This window comes from Lampetra planeri, chromosome 10, assembly GCF_965212315.1.
Source record: "Lampetra planeri chromosome 10, kcLamPlan1.2.h2, whole genome shotgun sequence".
In the NCBI taxonomy this organism is placed as follows: Eukaryota; Metazoa; Chordata; class Hyperoartia; order Petromyzontiformes; family Petromyzontidae; genus Lampetra; species Lampetra planeri.
Window position 1 is genome coordinate 2,936,101 of NC_136116.1, and position 20,520 is coordinate 2,956,620.

At 52.9% G+C, this 20,520-nt stretch overlaps 1 protein-coding gene across 1 annotated transcript in view; it reads right to left on the reverse strand.

The window, feature by feature from the left end:
• The window catches only part of LOC144721127 (histone deacetylase 4-like), a 128,114-nt gene extending 111,146 nt beyond the window's left edge, over positions 1–16,968 (reverse strand). Inside the window, exon 1 of the mRNA XM_078598522.1 lies at positions 16,775–16,968. The gene's annotated coding sequence lies outside the window, so the exon portion shown is untranslated. The remainder of the gene's footprint in view (positions 1–16,774) is intronic.
• Between the last annotated feature and the right edge of the window lie 3,552 nt (positions 16,969–20,520).

Below are 20,520 nucleotides of genomic sequence, written 5' to 3' on the forward strand. Positions count from 1 at the left end.
TACCTGGTAAAATAAAATTGTTTAGTTTTACAATGATCCCAGCAGTACCCGCTCAGCGCTCTGACCTCTGAACCGGCCCCACCACCTCCAAAGCTTTTATTTTTCAATTTCAAGGGTGGTCAAGGTATGCATTAATAATTGTGTTTCTTTACTTTTTTTGTGCGTGACATTTGTGTTGGTTAATGTTCACTCGTTTCCAACACAGCCTTGTTAATGAGTGAGCGGTATTGCAGGCCGCGCACGTCCTTCGTGATTTCTGCAGGGAATGTGCGGAAGCGCACAATGCCCGCCGTCGTATCACACGCCAGGGACCCTTGGCGACGTCGATCGCAGGAGTAAGGCCCGCCGCGGTGAGCCAGTTTTAAAGCCACAAACGGCGAAAATCTGAAAATTGCGTGCAAATAACTCGTACGTTCATCTCTCATGCAGAGAGAGAGCGAGGAGACGATGCATCTCAATGGGATCTTGATTTCATTTGCGTGCTATATACGCACACGCGGTCAAAGTGCGGGCAGTCGCATCAAGAGACCCAGCCCGGCAATTAAGGAGACGAGCAGAGGCCCGCATCACGTCCGGAGACAATCTTGCTCCGGAGGATCCTGCGGATTTAATTAACGGCACATTGCAAAATGCAGATGCAATCAGCGCCGCGTACCGCGCACTGCCAGCACCACCGACAGGTTCACATGATTAACAAATATAAATCTTGCTCATATGAGCATTGAAGAGGTGCCCGTTTAAAACCCTAATGCTGTGGTGTAAATTCCACTATTCTATGGAGGGGGCAAGCATATCCACTGGAAAGTTACTTTTGACTTCCCAAGCAAAGTGGTACTCAATTTATAGACCCCGGAGGGATGATGGGCTGATTAAACCCCCCCAACTGAGATCCGATTGCGAGACGGTCGCTCAGTCGTCGAGCCACCAGGCCGGCTAACGTACCCACAAGGCGCGAGATTAATTGGAACCAAAATGCGAAGAGTGATAGGTCACGCCGCAAATGATTCGTATTCAGAAAGGTTCCGAACGGCCAAGGTGGTCCTTGTTACGCACGCGACGAGCACTGATTTCCTTTGCGGACGGGATCCGCTTAAGAATGTTTGCATTCATTTGCCGTGATATTGATCGACCAGCAGACTCCAGGCCAGACTGCTCGTCAATACTGCCAAACGCAGCAACGCTTTGAACACGATCTGCCTGCTGGGGTCTGACCTCTTACGACTCGCAATGACTTTGGAAAGTTTGAGCCGTTATGATTATTTACGCGAATAAACGTGTGCGCGCACTGCTCATTCCTCTCGTGCACACCCACCGTAAATGCCGCGCACGCGCGTGTGGAGCGCACAGTACCTCCCGTGACACGTGCCGTGTGCGTGGAACGAGCACGTGAATCCACGTGTCTTGCAGGAAGAAGGTCCCGGGTTCGAATCCCAACTTGGGCGCCTTTCTGTGTTGAGTTTGTTTGTTCTCCACCCAATGTTCCGCGTGGGTTCCTCCGGGTTTCTCTGGTTTCCTTCCATAGCTCAAGCCACAGTAGAACTTGTATTGGCCAAACATACCAACAACTGCCAATTACTCAATTGCGATTACACGCAGCAACATCGGCCCCTACTGAAAGAGAGTATTTGAGACCGAGTGCAGCATTCCTGAGTAAACAAGCGTAATAATACTTTTTTATAAATAACCAGCAGCCGTGCACAGGACGTGCTTACTGGAGCTGATCGGCCTCTGCTATGAGGCATGGGTCGGAAAGACAAGACGCCAAAAGTGAAAATCTAGCAAAGAGCTGAAGGGGTGCGCACTGACGAAGGTTTGAGTTCCGATGATGCCGATCGTCATCTCCAGAGACGTCGCTTTCTCTTTCAACGTAATTGGTTCGCTCGATAACCAAATCAATCGGTTACATTTGTCCAGGTGACAACTTAATTTGTCAGGGATAATATGTCGGGTGGTGGAGGGTGCTTATGTTATCGTTGGCATTATAGCCCTGCACGACCAAACCCAAAACAGGAATCTCGATTCAGTGGAGAATTTCAACGATGGCCAATACAGCAATGCAAACAAAATACAATAACAGCTCTACGCCTTCCTGTCAACACTTCTACAGCCCAACAGCTAAGCGTTTCACACGTTCATGAACTCCCATTATTGGATGCACAATTCCATCGTTTCGAACAAGTTTTTTGTTTAACAATTGCGCCGTTTGAGAATTTTTGTCTCAAAGTCCACCACGAACGAGACGCATTTTGAAAAGCGGTTGCGCACCGGAGTGCACTGCGATGCACGCGCAGGGGCCCCCATGATCCATCAGAAGAGCTCATTTAAGGCATCTACTTTGCGGCGCTCTGGGCACGAGCAAGCGAGGTACTCTACGAGGTGGGTGGGGGGCCCACCCCAGGTGCCAGCCCACAAACATTGCGCTGCCCTTCACTGTGGTGGCAGGAGTGGGGGGGGGGGCGGTGGCGTGGTACATATTTCAATTGTTAACAATGGCCACCCCCAGGGCTGGTTGACTGCGATTAACAATCTGCCGGGCCGGGTTGTGGTGGCCACGACAGATTCACCTGCAGCGGCGAGCGGCAATTGCGTTAACCGCTTCACCGCTCACCCCGTCCCGCTCAGCCCGCCCGCTCGGCCACCCTCGGGGCGGTTGCAGCGGCGCGACCGCCGCTTCTCGGGTGATGACGCACCGTCACAGCGAGGCCGCCGGCGCTGCGAGTGGCGGAGGGGGAGTGAGCGTCGTGGAAAGCGATGACTTTCTGGGGACTGATGGCTCACTATTCCGGGTGGAGGTGGCTGCAAACTCTGCCTCGGGGTTTCATCGTTTTGGGTCAGAATGCGTGGTGGTGAATTCAGCGAGTGATGGGAATGCGATGGCCATGTGGCTTCATCATCAGCACCTTCTGCACCAGACTGGCGCTCAAGCTTGCGAGGAGAACGAGTCTGGTGGGGGCGGCAGCAGCAGCAACAAGTGCAGCTGCAGCCAGTTGCAGGGCATGTTGAAGTGCATCTGCAGCGCACATTAAATGCAACCTCATTTTTATTTAAAGCCCTTTCGTCATTGCACTGCTGCGTGAAAGCCTCCCCACACCATGTCGAGGTTGGTTGGCCGTACATGACCACGCTGGAAACGGACGGCGAGCTCAGGACTGGCCCAGCTATCGCTCACCGCCGACGTTGGCAGGTTGCAGAGTTCATAGGGAAACGCGTTAACCGCTGCGCCACGTTTTGATTTTGCGGCCACACCTAGACCCGCCCGGGTGACATTCCGTCGGTGCAATTACCAATTACAGCACCGTACTGGCGCGCGCACAGAGGTCGGTGGCTGCGAGCACCGCTAACCGTCGTTGTTAAGCGCCTTGATGGCGAGATTTTAACTCCATCGCCTGGGATACAGGAAGTCGTGGGTTCGAATCCAACCCTGACACCTGTAATATTTAGAGTTTGTGTGTCTCTTTCTGTGTACGCGTGGATTTTTCTCCTGGTCCTCTGGTTTTTCCCTCCACATTTAGAAACACGCGTTTAAACTATTTGGCTGCGATACATTTCCACATTATGATAGGCCACTTCGTTGAACTATCATTTGTGGCCAGGTCGCTTCTGAAAAAGAGCTACATAGCTCAGTGGGCCTTGCCTTAGTTTCAGTTTTAACTATCGCTCAGCAACAGAGACCACGCTGATGGAGATGCGTTCCATGTATTTTTTTTATTTACCCGCGCTGACCTGTAATGCGTCTGCGGTGAGAAGGCGAGCGTTTATAGTCGCTACGTGATGCATGAAATGGCGCCTCGAAATATTTTACAGCGGCCGTCGTCATTGAGAAAACGCGAAATAAAACAGCGATGGCTGGGAAAATGCAACTGCGGTCAGTAATTAAAAAATCTATAGAGCGCCAGCAGCAGCAGCAGCAGCAGCGAAAGGCCGCAGCAACTCACGGCTAAGAGCATCAATCTCGCACTCGAGCAGGGCAGCGCCGCGGCCGCCGCGGTACTGAGCGCCTGAGTAATGGCCTCTGTTAAATGGTCCTTAACCCCTTGCGTGTGCCGACGGACAGACACGGACGTATAATCACAACTTCCGACCGGACGGACGGACGGACGCACAGCTCTGTCCGGGCCAGACGCAGCGACGGGCTGAGCTGGAGGATGCCGGACAAATTGGCAGGGCGTGCCCCCTCCCAAAGGCCTGAGCCGGCCCCTGTGCTTCCCCTGTGCCCCCCCCTCCTCCTGCTCCTCCCTTTACCCCCCACAGGAAATTATATTTGATGAAGAATTCACACGACACCAGTCATTAACGGGGGACGTTTACTTGGCGACTTTTTTGTTACGGTTCCAGTTTTGAGAGAACGTAAAAAGTGAATCTGTCGGTTCAATAACAGTAAATTATATAATCTGCCATCAAAAAAACAAGCAAGGGCCTGCCAAAACAAATCAAAATGTACGAGTTGTCTGTTTAAGCGTTCGGCTGCGCCCGGAACAATGTTCTGGAAACGATTCAGCCGAATGATGGGGCGCAAATCTACGCTGCCAGCTCTGGCGTCGTTGCAAAGCTCAGACGAGTCGTCGTCCATTCGGGCGACTTTGCCCGTTGTCATCTTCACGCACTTCCACGTGTTGAATAAGCGCGGTCGCCCCGCACCGCGGTCACGGAGATGAGCACGCACCAACCCGTTAGCGGGGCTGTTCGCAACAGCGGGTGGTCTTCGACGCGCAACAAATTCCCCCCCCCCCACCCCGCCCCCTGAATGAATCCGCATTTAGAAGGAGACAAAATGTCCGCTCATCAGTGGCCGATTACTCAACCTTAATTAGTGAAAAATAACGGTTAATTTCGAGGGGGTTTTTCATGTTCATTAGGTTTACTGTTAATCCCGATCCGGAGCGCTCGTTCCTTAATCATTCACTGTAATGACGAGAGCGCTGCGCCGGCGCTGGCTCACACCGCTCGGGGCTCGGCTCCTCGGCATCGACCAGATTCCCCGAGAAGCCTCCTCGGCTAATCGATTCCCCGAGCTGGGCCAACGAACGCAGCTGTGGTCTGATTCTCACATCAATAAAACGCAGATTAGGACCGATGTGGGCCAACTCCGGGTGTTGCTGGGAAAAAATCGGCATGCAAAAAAATATGCGCCGAAAGGAAGACAGCGTACGATTATTGCAAATGTGCTCCACAATATCGTTGTCAAATACATCGATCTAGAAAATCCCCAGGCATATTGTTTTTCCCCGTGGTCCAGACTAACGACGGTGTGGCGCCCGCAGGGAGGGAACGCGCCCCAGAAAACGCGTCCGCCACAAGACGCCGAGAAGCTGCGACGCGATCGGACGTGTCGGCTCTTGCACACGTGCCGATTTCATCGTTCCATCTCCGTTGGTGGTGGAACTCTCTCCTCGGGCACGTTCCCACTACGGGGGAGGATGTTTACCACACGTACTGCCCACGTCGCCGTCGCCGTCGTGCGATGGAAGTGCCCTCGGTGGCACCGCCTCAGCAATGGGGGCTGGCGACTGCACGGTGATATCCTCGCCCCGTGCCGGCAAACACCGCGGCAGAAAAATCAGGAAACCAGGAGCGAGGCGAGGGCTCGCGTTGTTCCTCACGGCTTTCGCCAGCGCCCGTGACATTACGTCAAGCTTGCGGTCAGATAACCTCCACCCCGCGAGCTTCCTCTCACCCAGCTGCTTGTCTCAATTGCGCGCCTCCCCAGACTGGATTGCGTGCAAGCAACACCACTCCATGCCTCAAGCTTGTGCGCGAAGAGAAACGCGCAGCCAGTTCGCAGATGCAGCGTCTGGTCAGTCGCCAAGGCGGTTACAATGTACAACCCTTGGGAAATCCACTGCTGGATGACGGTGTCGGTCACGGGAGCTGCTTGACCGTACTTCACCAAGCCGGTTAGTGCGAGCCGGTGAAGGCGAGGAGCAGAGAAGTACGGAATAATGAATTTTGCCGTGCCGCCATTTTCTGCCTGCCACTGGCGTTTGGTTCCAGAGACCCCTCGCTTGGTCGACTTGTCAGGGCTGAGTCTCCAGCCCACGCTGGAGACTCTGGTGTAACATTCTGTATCGCATTACTTGACAGGAGGCCGCTTGCAAGGAACCCTTGTGATGCAATTGGCAGTAATCTCACCCGGGATAATGTTCACCGCGTCTGCAATTACGCACATCCTTGGAGAGTGACAATAACTCGTGACTATTCACACGAGTTAAGGGGCCGCGACGCGCGCGATCACGAAGCCCTCCGATCGCGAAGCCCTCCGATCGCAATCGAAAGCGTCTTCCCCCCCCCCTCCCCATGTATGCGGCGGTGCGCAGCCCAAAAGGCGCGCAAAGGTCCGCCCTGACCGTCCGCCGGCGAAAGGTCACGATTCGGATTAGTCATCTTCGGTCGTCCGTCTGGCTGGATTACGCGCGAAAAGCTAAACATTGAATGTCGAGGCTCGCGAGTGACACACACACGGTGGCTTCGGTCGGTGGTTTCGTTTGGTGCACTCAAGCTTTCCTGCCAAGCGTCGCTCCAGGCGAGAGTTGACGAATACATCGTCTCGGCAGTCACGCTGGGGACCATCTACGATCTTCCACTTGTGAAGTAAGGAGGTGGTGGCGGCGTCCGGTCACGGAACAGAACAAACGGCTCGTCGCGGACTGTGGTTTCCGGGGCAGCTCGAATCCCTCCGGCGCTCGTGTTGTTGCGGACATTTCAGCACATTCGGGGCCCGTGAATAAATTCAATAATTTCTAAACGTGCACACGCACACGCGGGCACCTTTGTCAACCTAATGCCGGACCAGGGACGCCCCACGCCGGACGGGTAGTGGGGGTTATCTGACCGCACTTCACCATGCTGGCGAGTGCAGGTTGGTGAAGGCAAGTAGTATAGATATGGGAGCAGCCTGAATGAATGGTAAAGAATCGAGTAATTCACTGTTCTGCACGTGCGTCGTGAGCACGTCAATGCTCTTATCTGTCCGGTGTGCTGTAGATTCACTTCCTGAAGAAGCACCCGGAGCAAAACGTCCGACACCCATGCCGAAAGACAATGCATGCGAACAGCACAACCCACGAAAGAATACGCAGCGATGTGTTTTTTTTGTTATTTGTAAACCCGTGATCAGCTGCACGGCTATTGCCGACAGAAGTGGCCAAGCTGCGTGGGTGGAACGTCGGCGAGCGCGACTACACAAGTGCATTGGGCAAATTGTGGGCAGAGCGAGTCAAGGGCGTTTAGCATGCAGTCCACGCTTCCGTTTCTTCTCTCCGTGCGAAGAATAGCGCTAAATAACATCAACGATGCGCAAAAAAAGAAACACTTTGCACAGCCAGTTTAAATATTTTTAAAAAATTACAGAGTGCAGATTCATAGTGTACAATATGTCGGACATCTGTCAACGTCCCCGAAAACAATTCAGTTGGTGGGAGGGTCCCTCTTGCTCCCATGCTGCCTTCGTAATCGTAGAAGCATTTCACCGATTCATCCATGCGGTTAACTCCCTGTCCCTGCTCAAGTCCAGACTCAACACCTTCCTCTCTTCCGCAACCTATGACTCGTCTCCTCCTCCTTCCATAAACAAATAAGTACGCTTCTTTTACCCAGAATGTCCATTCCACACTGTTCCCGCACACAGCACCTTGAGATGCAGCTGAATTTAGACTCTAATCAAATCCAAAGCATGTTCTTACTGCTGTACGTGAATCGCACCAATTCGTCCTCCCACCAGGGGGGATGAATTGTGGCACTCCTAACGGATGCACACGCGGACAACGACCGCTGGCGCGCACACGCACACGTGAAAATATAACGAATCGGCAAGGGCTACCGAGCGAGGGCTCCACTTCCGCCGCCGTCTCCCCCGCCCGTTCGATCTGGACGCTGGAGCTGCTGGGCAGACGATCTCCGCGCGGCGCAGGCGCCACACTCGATCCCACCCAGCGGATTCGATCTGTCAATCAATCCGTTCAACTCGGGAGCGGGCGAGGGCCCGGGCGAGACGACGCGGAGACGGGGTACGACGCAACCGCTGCCTCGCGCGAGACTACAAGCTGCCCTCGGTGACCCGAGGCGAGAGGAACCCCGATAACCGCGATGACTTCGATAGCCCCGACATCAGCGGTGCCCCTCCTCTACCATCTGTGTAAGGCGACCCAGAGCCACATCAGAGGGTTTCCACTGCTTACAGGCCGGCTTGCATTCACAAACGTTTCGTGGATTTCACGCGTTAATAACCTTAATAGGCACAGGGAGTAATTTCAGTCAGGTCCGTCTGGGTTGGCAACCCCTAAAATCTCTGGCCCAGACACACCACATCAAGGATACCTCTGGACATGATTGCCGATACTAGTCACGTGCCAGGCTACCAGTGACATGGAACACATTCGTTGAGAATCACATGCATCGCCTTCACAAAGCCGCACTGGCCAGCGTAGTGAAGTATGGTCAAACAACCCCAACGGCAGACAGAGCGTGAGGCGCCCTTTATCGAGCAATGGATTAACAACATGGCTGTAAACTATCGCTCTTATAACCATACATAACACGCATAACCATTCCTAGATTAACAACCAGGGTTACTCGTTAAGTGTCTGGTCACGTGACGCAATAGCAGTGAGCTTGACTGAATTCCATGTTGGGGGTCTACTCGGCTCACCATCGCTCTGGGGTTGGTAAAATGCATATAGTACCACTTTGCGAAGCGTCAACGGTGCCCATTTTTTTGGCTCTTCTTGACCCCACCTAACAAATGTGAAATGTCTAACAATGGGCTTTGCAAAGAGAGTTCCTAATTTTTTTTGATTGAATTTGAGATTTCAAGGCGGCGTCGAGAACGGCTCGCTGCTGCGGTGTAGCGCTGACACCACACGTCATCCATCGCGCTGCTCAGCCAACGCTCGCAGGCTCCCAGGAACGCACCACAGCGGATAAACGAGGAAATCATCACGGCACCTCGCCCGCTACGTGGCAATTTACCGCGGTTCCACGGCCGCCGGATGAGCACTCGATTGGCCACGCTGGCAGCTGTACTTGACGGTTGATTTTCACTTCTCTCTCTCAGGTCAACGGTGACATCATCCAAACTATTAGGACAAGTGCACTCGTGCTGGGAACATCGCTAGAAAAGATGATGAACAAAGGGAAAGGATAATAATAATAATGAGGTGGCAGCCAAGGAAAGGAACACGTCCGAGAGGATGTTCAGCGAGGAGATGTAGCGATGAAATTACTTCGTGTGCAGGTGCAAGACGGATTGTTACGCGAGAGGTGGCGGCAGCTTGGTGGGGGGAGGCGACTTCATCTAGCAGTGGACTGCCCATGGCTGGCAATGATGATGACGACTGTACACACCGATGTTACGAGAAAATTTCACTTATTTGAGGGCGGTGAGCACGCCGGCGCAAGGGCCGTCACGAAGCTGCGCCTTGCCTCGAACGCGAAAACGGCAAAAATTCATCAGAGGCTAATCGATTACAAACGGAAATTTGGGGGGCTCCGTCATTACAGTAATTAAATCAACCCGTGAGATAAGCACGCGACCGCCAATTATTTCCATAGCGATCACCTGTTCAGGAGGAAAAAAGCAACAAGGGGCCATGTTTTATTTTTGTTCAATTGGCGGGAAACAATCTGCTAACGACGTCTCGTTGCTGGAGGCAACGGAGCCCCACTCTTTCTCTTCACATTTCCTTTAGAAGCCGCCTCGAGAGTCAGAACACACGGTGCAAGGAGGGACAACGGTCAACATTGTAAGTGTAAAAAGCCCTGCAACTAGGCGATGGCTTTTAATACGCAAGTGTTCATGCGTGTGCTGTGGGGAGCGGTGGTGCAGCAGTTAGCGCACTGCACAATCAATCTGATGACTTCCGTTCGATCGCTGGCCACGACCAATAACAGTGGCAGGTGGTATCTAAGCCGGTCCTGGGCCTCCCATCGCTCTATTCAAGTGTGTACCTGGTGCCGTGTGTAAATTTTAGAACACTGGGGAGAAATAGACGAGACCAGTCACGTGGTGGCCCACACCACCCCCTCTTGTGTCGTGCCAACCTTAACAGGTGCTCACTACCAGCACTTTCCCCAGCAGTATATATTAGACTGCGCATGGGATCTTCGTGTGTACGTGCACTGCGTGAGAGTCAAGGGTGCTAGGAACGAGCTGCATATGCCTGCAGCACGAGCGGCGGCTGGAGCTGTGAGCGTGGGTACGAGGGTCACTCAATACTGTTTCAATCAGGATTGTTACAATTTGCTTGGAACGCAGTTATTCATTGGATTAAAAACCCATTAATCCACTCCCGCGCCAGGCTCTGTGCACGGCCGGGCAGTGCGACTCGGAAAAAAATGGAAAGAGGCTACGGCAAGGAGGTGTTATTTTTAAACAGAAAAAAAGGATGCATTGTGGTGGGGGGCTCATCTCCATTGCCACATTACAATCGAAGGGGGGGGAGCAGTCTGTCCCCAGGACAGCCACTGTTGACCTACAACAAAAGAGACTCATTTTATAAAACCGTGGACGAATCAAGAGCCAAGTCCTATACAGTCTGTATTTATCATTATACTTTGTTTCCAGTGACAGAAGAGAAAATCCTCCAATTTCATTTAAACTGTGCAATTGGCATGATATCAAGAAATAGAGCAGTGCGATGTGAGAGAATAGCCCGTGGAAAAATACATCACAAATATACTTCAGAGATGCCTTCAAGTGATCCCTCACCTACCCAAGGGGTAGAGACATCGTCACAGGGCACGAGTCAAACTGAATATTTCATTCTCGTCGGTGGAATTTTGCCACACTACGAGAAAACCAAAATATAATAAGATTGCTTTTTTATGCATTCACAGCTGCCCTGGCTAAGACCATCAACTCAAATCTGGATTTGAACCGATAACGTCAGTTTTACTGGCTGCGCCTCAAGCCTCTGAAGCATCTCTTCGACTCGCATTTTTGTGCCATTTCATTAAATTAAAGCAAATTTTATCGACGTCGTCACATGATTGGCAAGCATTGTGGGACGCGGTTTGGTCTCTGTGTAGCACTTATGAAATTGAATGTATTTTATTGACCTGTAGGCACTGTCGATTGTAAAACAGATGTTCGATTGATTATTGTTGAAAATGGAAATTGCCCAGTGACAATGACAGATGCTGATGATGATGCTTCTTTAAGGCAACGTCGTGGAGAAGAGACTTATCTGTGAATGTGATCCCTGGGCGAGTCACACCGCGATTGAAACGCAGAGAAAGAAATTTAATTAAACAAAACCCCAGGCGGATAACGTCCCAAAGCTGAGCGCAATTATCATAAATGTATAAACTCGCGGGTTCTCAAAAACACTCGCGACTCACGACATCCAGTTCTCGCGCACATTTAAATTTCATCGATCACTGTCAATTCCGGCGGGCTTCGCGATGCGAAAACGGCCCGACCTTTTCCTGTGCGACCTTTCGCGAAGGCGGCGCGCCAAACGGCGAGTGTGAATTGAGCGGCGGGGTGTAGCACCATTGATCCGAGCGAGGAATACCCGGCCCCCTTGTTAACGGCCGCCGCTTCAACCCGCTGCGCCGTGGAAGCAGTCGCAAGCGATTTGCTGGGCGTGAGGCAGCGCCCGATCGAGCCGTCGCACGCACGCTCAACTCGAGGAGGCGCCGAGCAATTTTTTTTTACTACGACCCGCCCCCCCACCCCCCCGATTTGTTCCAGGACCGATTCCACGATTGACAGCGTTCATGGACAGCGGCGATCTTAATAACTCATGTCGGGTGTCTAACAGTGCGCAATATCGCGCGTCCCTTTTCAACACGCACATTTAAGCCAGTGTGCGGGTGACTCGGTACCATAGTTTTACACGCAGTGCGTGTTTATTATATGTGCTTTTCCCCCATTATAAATATTTATAATGCAATATACCTTGTTAATCCAAGGTTAGATGAGAGCCCTACCCATCGTAGAGAATATTTGATAATACTTCAACACAATGTGATTATACTACAACTCAGAATATGCACCACCATGCAATGCACTGCATTTGTGTGCTTCTTGTTTAACTAAAATATATTTTGTTTACCCCATGTGCCTAAAAGCTTACATTCACATAATAGTGATCAGACTTTGCGTCACGAGAAAACAGCCGCTCACTTGTTAATTAAGACGCTACGTGTACCCGACATGGCACAGCGATTAGCAAACCAAATTTTATTCCCAGTCAGGGCTAAAATCTAAACTAAACTATTTAAAAACTATTGTCATTTTACCATGTAAGGCCCACTGAGCCATATGGCTCTTTTTCAGAAGCGATCTGGCCACAGAAGATAGTTTATGGCAGCCAAATACGCTAAACGCATGTTTCTCAATGTGGACGGAAAAACTGGAGGACCCAGAGAAAAATCCAAGCGACCATGGGGAGAACACGCAAATTCCAAATGTACAAGCTTCAGGGTCGGGATCGAACCCATGACCTTCTGTATACCATATACCAGGCGAGGGAGCTAACATCTCGCCACCACGGCACCCCAAATTAGTGGCCAGTGATATCTGAACAACTCCTGAACACTCCCCAACCGCCAACTCGGACTGACCAGCATGGTGACATAAAAAAAAACTCCATGATTAATACAACAAAGTAGTGGGGTGATCATGGCGGTGGATGATGGTGGTGATAGGACCGCGTGTATATGCTCTATATATGTTATTTACATAAGTTCGGTGTATGAAGCCTATTTGCAGAGGCTGCTCTCTTACTGTGAAGCCACAGCCACGGTGCCACATTAGCAATGCGAGGCGGTGCTCCTCCTGCACAACGGGCCATCGAAGCCAGAGACATGTGGAATTCCAATCATCCCCCATCCGCGGCACACACCTCTAACTCATTCATTTGCACGTACAAAAAAATCTACACAGTAGAACACACTGGGAACACGAGCGACGTCCACCGTGGAGATGGAGTGTTGAGAGCAGCTTATGCGTGTATGTATGTGGAACTTCATTTGCACCGTACGTAGCCAACCGTGCTAATCGAAGGTGTGTGAGAGCTGGATGGATTGTTGTATCACCAGAGCGTGAGATGCCAATGGCTTTGGAAGGCCTTCGTAGATCAATGGCTAAGATGATGGCTGATTATGGTTTATGATGGCGATAGGAACTATAAAAACAATTCTACGTGTTTGGGACCAATTGTAGTAGGAGGAAAATCTCCCACACCCGGGGCCACGGTGACAACCCACTCTGTGGATGTGGTCAGCGACAGACCCTGTCACGCACTGTAGGCGAGCGCACCCTGATTTCGACTCGACGATGATCCCAGGCAGCTCTCACCTGGCTCGGGCAAGACGAGCACATGATGATAAAAAATAATACGATCCTGATAATATTATTAATGATGCCGAGACACTGCTGTATCGGATACCATCTGTGGTGTCGCACCGAGCTCAAAACAACAGGACGTGCGAGACGATTACTGGCAAAAGCATGCATATCCACGCAACACATTAACGTCCTTCCCTCCCCCGCGAATGGCGCGCTCGTTCCAGCCCCCCTTCGCTAATCCCCCCGCCGCTTCTCTCCGAGACGAGGCAGTGATAGCGTTTCCCTTGACCCCACCTGCACCGCGCCCAAGACATGAGACGCTAAGAGCCGCACTTTAGCCACCTAAGCCCTAATTTGCTAATTCAATGTTGCCGCTCGCTGTCGGTCATCTGCGAGCTAATAGCCCCCCCCCCCCACACGGCTCCCAGGTCCTTCTCGACACTCATTGCAGACCCGTTCTGCTGTCCCAGGTTCCTCTCTGCCCTCTCCCCGTGTATGTTTCATATAAATCACAGGTCCCTCCTTTACCTGCATCCGAGGCCCTTCTCTGCACCAATCTCAGGCCCCTCACTTCCTGCCCTAGGCCCCTCTCCGTCCAATTCCCTCCGTTCTGTCTCATGCATTGATATTTTCTCCCAGGTCCCTTTTTGTTCCTGATTTCAGACCCCCCCCTCTACCCACTTCTCAGGTCCTCCTCTTATGTTCCAGCTTCTCCCCCTTCAACTCTCATGTGCTTCTCTTCCCTACGCTCAGGTCCATTAATTCCCTCATTCCCCCCCCTACCCCGTTTTTAAAACCCCCTGAGAACAATCTGTCATGCTGGTCGAGGATGACCTGACGGGGGAAAGTGCGGGGTGTCTTTTCATTTGTGCATTAAAATTCACGGGTAATTAAAACGCGTGTTTGTTCACAGCTAGCCACAGTAAACAATGGCGTTGTCCCCCACGCATGCATGAGTTTTCTCCAGGCATTCAGGTTTCCTCACACACAACGGCGCAATAAAAGACATCCCTAGCATGACCCTGAGGCTCTCCTGGTTAAATTACAATCGTCGTTGTTGTTTGCTACATACACAACAATGCCACACAGACTCTACAGACTTGAGGCGACTTTATTCTGTAGTAATGGTGAAAGTAACACATTCACCATGATACTGGTAGGAACCTCCTGGTTACACCAGCCTACATTATTGGGGATTATTGTGTCAGTCGTGCAGGGAGGGGCTGGGTGGGGAGTGGAGGGGTGGGGCTGGGTGGGGTGGGTGGGGCTGGGTGGGGAGGGTGGAGACGGTGGGGAGGGGCTGGGTGGGGAGGGTCAGGAGGGCCTGGGTGGGGAGGGTGGGGCTGGGTGGGGGGTGGGCGGGGTGGGGCTAAGTGGGGAGGGGCTGGTCACCCCGTGGTGCCCTTATAAAACTCAACGTTTAACCTACTCACGCCGGCTTGTGCCCGCCCTCACAGTCGGGCATATTTGCGGAATACACCACGCTGCCGTTGACCCTGGCCATTGACCTAGCAACCCAACGTTCCTAACAGCTCCCTCCGCAGGCATGTGTTAAACCCCGATAGCCCTTGCAAAAGAGTCAACGTATTCATCAATAACACTGTGGCCTTATGAGGAGAATTAAAAATCGTATATAATAGGCGACGTTTCGGGCAAGGGGCCTTCTTCGGAGCGCACAAACAGAAGAGACCCACGTAGAGATGGATTGGATAACAGAGGGCGGCGGGGTTATCGGGTGCCTCAATGGTTGACGTAATTCTCCTGCTTACACGGAGGAGAAGGAAACCAACAGCAAGGCCCTTGCCCGTCACGTCGTGAACAGCGCGCGGGGAAGAGGCGACGGCCACTCGTGGGGACGAGGAGGATGGCGCTACCAGTAGGCGAGTGGAGGAGAGACCAGGTCGAGGGGGGAGGGAGACCAGGTCGAGGGGGGGAGGGAGACCAGGTCGAGGAGGGAGGGAGGTCGAGGGGGGGGGGGAGACCAGGTCGAGGGGGGGAGGGAGACCAGGTCGAGGGGGGGAGGGAGGGAGACCAGGTCGAGGAGGGAGGGAGGTCGAGGGGGGGGGGGGGAGACCAGGTCGAGGGGGGGAGGGAGACCAGGTCGAGGGGGGGAGGGAGGGAGACCAGGTCGAGGGGAGAGGGAGGTCGAGGGGGGGGGGGGAGACCAGGTCGAGGGGGGGAGGGAGGGAGGTCGAGGGGGGGAGGGAGACCAGGTCGAGGGAGGGAGACCAGGTCGAGGGGGGGAGGGAGGGAGGTCGAGGGGGGGTGGGAGACCAGGTCGAGGGGGGGAGGGAGACCAGGTCGAGGGGGGAGGGAGATCAGGTCGAGGGGGGAGGGAGACCAGGTCGAGGGGGGGGGACCAGGTCGAGGTGGGGGAGCGCCACGCGACTCCAACTGTGGAGCTGATGATCAACACATTACAGCGCCTGTGTCAATCCACTGCTGGATGAAGTTAGACAGCACGCGTATTGTACCATTTACATGGCATGCACGCAACTATGCCTGTGCTGATTTAGTACCTAGAACATGGCAAATATACACGCACACACGAAACCATACAGACCGTGAAGACAAAGCTACATGCATGTACAATGTACTAGATAAACCCATAGCACAAACATTGTCTTTACATAACCCACACACGACAAAGCCTTGTAGCTTACTGTTGGGGCAAGTGCTGCTAGCGAGCACGTATTAAGGCGTTACATCACGCCTGGCCGCCTTTGCCTCTCCTCGAAATGCTGATGACATGGAAGGCCGAGTCGGCCCTAGGGCAGGCCCCAAAAGCTGGTCTCACTTCGCCCCCCACTGAAGTTCACCACGGCGAGGGATCGAACCTCACCGCCATCAACTCGGTTGACGGGCGCAAGTGCGCTAATCACTGCGCCACCGCTCCTCCCGCACAATAACACGCGGAGGAGGCGAGGCAGCTGCAAGAAGTCGATTCTGACCGAGTCGAACCTCGGGTGGTCCCAGAACCAGTTCGTGTGTCCAACCGGGTTGGTGAGCAAACCGGGTTGGACAGCGCAGTGCGCCAATCATAGCGCCACCGCTCCCCACACATTGACACACAAATACACACAATAACAATAACCACCACCCCGCAATATTTACTTCTCATTTAAGGCTGGGTCGATCTGGGGGAGGAGAAGGGGGTTGCGGGTGGGGTAAGGGGCTGGTGTCGAGAAACCACTCCGCCGTGGCCGGGTGGAAACGAACCTTCTAACGCAGCAGCAGCAACAACAACCAGCAGCATCAGCAGTGCGCTAACCACTGCGCCACCGCTCCCTCACGCCACGCCAACACATTAAGACTCACAGCACACAGAGAGAGAAGCACGCGGAGGCGACGCGACTCGGGCAGCAGCTGCTGCTGCTGTTGTTGTTGCTGCTGCTGTTGTTGTTGCTGCTGCTGTGTGCGTGATAGCGCGTGGCGTTGTGTGGCGGTGGGGGGGGTTGGAGGAGTTTTAAGTATCGGGCTCACCTCGCAGCCTCCTCGCACCGGGAAGAAAGAGCCGTGGGAGTCGCGTTGGGTCAGCAGTGGCGGGCAAGCGGCAACGGCGGCAGTAGAAGCAGCAGCAGCTGCAGTGGGGGGGGGGGGTCTAGCGCTCCTCCGCCATGTTCTGTGTGAGCCAGGAGGAGCGACGAGGAGATTTGGGACATCTCCCTCCCTCGCACCCCCTCTCCCTCCCCTCTCTCTCTCCCTCCCCTCTCTCTCGCTCTCTCCCTCCCCTCTCACTCCCTCCCCCTCCCCTCTCTGCTCTCTCCCCCTCTCCCTCTATCGTTCCCCTCCCTCTCCCTCCCCTCTATCCCTCCCCTCTCTCCCTCCCCTCTCTGCTCTCTCTTCCTCTCCCTCCCCCCTCCTCCCTCTCCCACCCCTCCTCCCCCACCCCCCACTCTCTCGCGCACGCCGCACGTGAGCGCCGGCCTCCAATCGCGCGCGCCGAGGCTGCGTCTAAAAATAGCGGCAGCGGCGGGGGATGATGTCATTGAGTAGGGGGGGGGGGCGTGGGGATGAGCGGTGGCGCAGTGGTTACCAAGCCACCCAGGCGAGCCGAGTTCGATTCCTGCTCACAGCCAACATCCGTGACAAATGTCTGAAGCGGTACTGCTCACCTCCACACTGTCCGTCCCTATGACGACTCGGCCTTAATAAATGAGTACACCGTGTGGTGTGTAAATGTCAGCGTTGGGGTCACGCTCGCACCCTCGTGTGCCATGCTTGCCTTCATAGCTGCTCCCAAAAATGCATTTCGCTACAACAGTCTGTTAAAAGCTATAGGGGGGATTGCTGTTATATATGCTTGTGATTATAATTATAGGTATGGCTGTGTCCCTCTGTGTAGGGATGTGTAAGTGTGTGTGTATATGTGTGACCGAATGTTACACAGCAGCCTGCACTTTTTAGCCAAATAAAAACACGGAAAAAAGACCAAAAACTAAAGTCCCAGGGGGGACAGGCTCCTATGCGGTCTTCAAACCCCACGTGGCGAAGCCAGGAGATGGTACCTGCCCACCTTGGGATTACTCCAGAAACAGAAGAAAACCACTGCGATTTGCCACATGGAATGTTCGAATGCTCACTGCGGCGGAGAGGCTACCATTCCTCTTTCGGGGAGGTCGACCGTTTCAGCCCCTCTGTGGAATACGGGGGGTGGGGGGTGGACTGGTTCTGGATCCAATCACTACAAGGGGTGGACAGTCCTCCATTCGGGGCAGGAAACTACCAAACAACATGAAGTGGTTCTTCTGAACAAGAGAATGATAAAGGGAGCATGGCACTGAGGTATGGGAAGCCGTGAGTCTTAGGCTGTAGTGGGCTTACCTCCCATCTACGGGAGGCGAGGAATGGTCGTGGTGACTAACGCCCCCACTGAAGGTGAACACCAGTGGAGGAATGGAGGCAAGGCTGATGAGTCAGATGCCTTATATGACCTATCCTAGGTGCTGACTAAAGTGACCCCTTGGGATAGAGTAATCTTGTTGAGTGACGATGATGCCCGAGTAGGTCATGGCGCAAGCACCTGGGCCAGATTGGAAGGCATGTGCCAGATTAACTCACTCACAACAGTAGGAGGCTGCTAGACGTGTATGCAGCCCATGGGCTTGTAGTCATCAACACGCTGTCCTGCTATCGGCACATACACACAACACAATTGAGGTAAGCCGGGTCCAAACAGAAACATCTGCTGAACTATATAGTGATGGAATAGCGAATGCAGACCCATGTCTTAAGTATCAGGACCTAATGTGTAGACCTCATCTGCCCAATAGGTGAGGTTCATGACTTGTGGCTCATGCAATTGCAATGGCTGCATTGGGTACAAAATGCGGCCCTCCTCAGATACCTTGGCTGACAGATGAGGTGTTCCAGCTAGCTGAGTCCCGAGTTATATTCCTGCTCACGGCCAACATCAGTGACAATTATCTGAATTGGCCTTGGGTCTCCCCTAGGTCGACTCAGCCTTAATAAGCACCTGGTGCGGTATGTAAACATCACCACTCGGGAGACAAAGGCGGCCGGGCGTGGTACTGGCCACCCACCACCTCGTGTGACCACGTCGGCCTTTCATAGGTGCTCGCTAACGGAACTGACCCCAATAGTCCGTTAATGCTATACGGGTGTTTTTTTTTTGTGTAGCTGTGTATGCATAATGTGTGTGTGTGCACACACCGTGGGGCATGCCTTGATCCACTCGGCTCCGTGACTCGCCTGCAAAGCGCAAGCAGCTCGGTCAATATTGACACGGTACCCTAGCATCCTGCCTTTGTAAGCGTGTGTATCACGTATATGTGACTGTGTCAGATTGCGTCAGTGTGTGTGTGTCCGTATTGTATTTTTGTCTTGTCTGTTTGCGTTACTTTGTCTCAGTGTATGTGTGCGTATTCGTGGTGAATACTTGGATAGGTCTTGGGCCTCCCATAGGTCGACTCAGCCGTATTTGAGTACTGTACCTGGTGAGGTGTGTAAACATTCGCACTGGGGATACAAAGGCGGTCGGACGTGGTGTTGGCCAGCCACCCCGTTGTGTGCAATGCCGGCCTTCATGGGTGATCGCAAACATAATTTTCCCAAATTGTTAAAAGCTATATGGGGGATCGTTGTATTTGTTTTGTGTGTGGGGCCGTCGATAAATGACGTCACGCACCTATGGGGGGGGGGGGGGTCAGACATTTGTGATGTGTGACGAGGGGGGGTAAATGTGACGTCACATCAAAATGCGCAACTTTAAATAAATATAGACAACACGTTCTACTTAATTGAATAGACTTTTAAATAAATGTTTTCTCTTACATCAGAGCCACATTAAATACGCACTACAATGACAATAGTTTAAATCGATTTGAAGCATGTTTTATTTGAGGGGGGGGGGGCAGAGCTTTGTGACGTCATATTTGAGGGGGGGTCTGACTTTTTGTGACGCAGTATGACGAAGGGGGGGGGGGGCAAAAATCGTCCAAAATCGCGTGACGTCATTTATGGACGGCCCCTGTGTATGTGTTAGCGTGCGTCACTGTGCTACAAACCAGGCCACCTGAGTTCGAATCCCCGCCACACAAAGGCCTCGGTGACAAGTGATCACCATCCTTTAGGTCGATTCAGCCTGAAATTAACACCCGGAGCGGTGTGTAAACATCAGCAATGGGGAGACAAAGTTCCACCTCCGATTAGCACGGTTGGCTACGTACGGTGCTAAAGAAGTTCAACATACATACAAACATGACCTGGGTGTAAAGCTGCCCACACGAATGGAGCCTCACTTCATGTGCCGTGCCGGCCTTCATAGGCGCTCGCTAAAAGCACTTTCCTCCCACAGTCTGTGAGGTTGCACACCTGGGATGGTTGTCTCTGTGCGAGATGCTTGGTGCTCAGAGAGGCACGGGAGAAGAGGGTCGGCAGAGTGCAGAGCGATTATGCGCAGCGATCCATCACTTTGTCTCCCGCTTCAATATTCGTGTTATTCATCACCCAGATGTACTTTACCAATACAACAATCGGAATTCAACTCGAGTATTATAGTAGTAGCCACAATGTTTATCTATTGGGCTGAGAGGTGGCCAGAGGGGTGCCATTATCGCAACGGATTGTTGAATCAATTTGTACGGAGCTTTGAGTGCTATCACTTCGGATGCGTGGTGGATATTTTCTGACTACGGTTTCCTCCAAACGGTCATTCCTAAAATCGTCCAAACATCCCAATGTAATCGGTCCCTCTTAAAAGCGTGTAC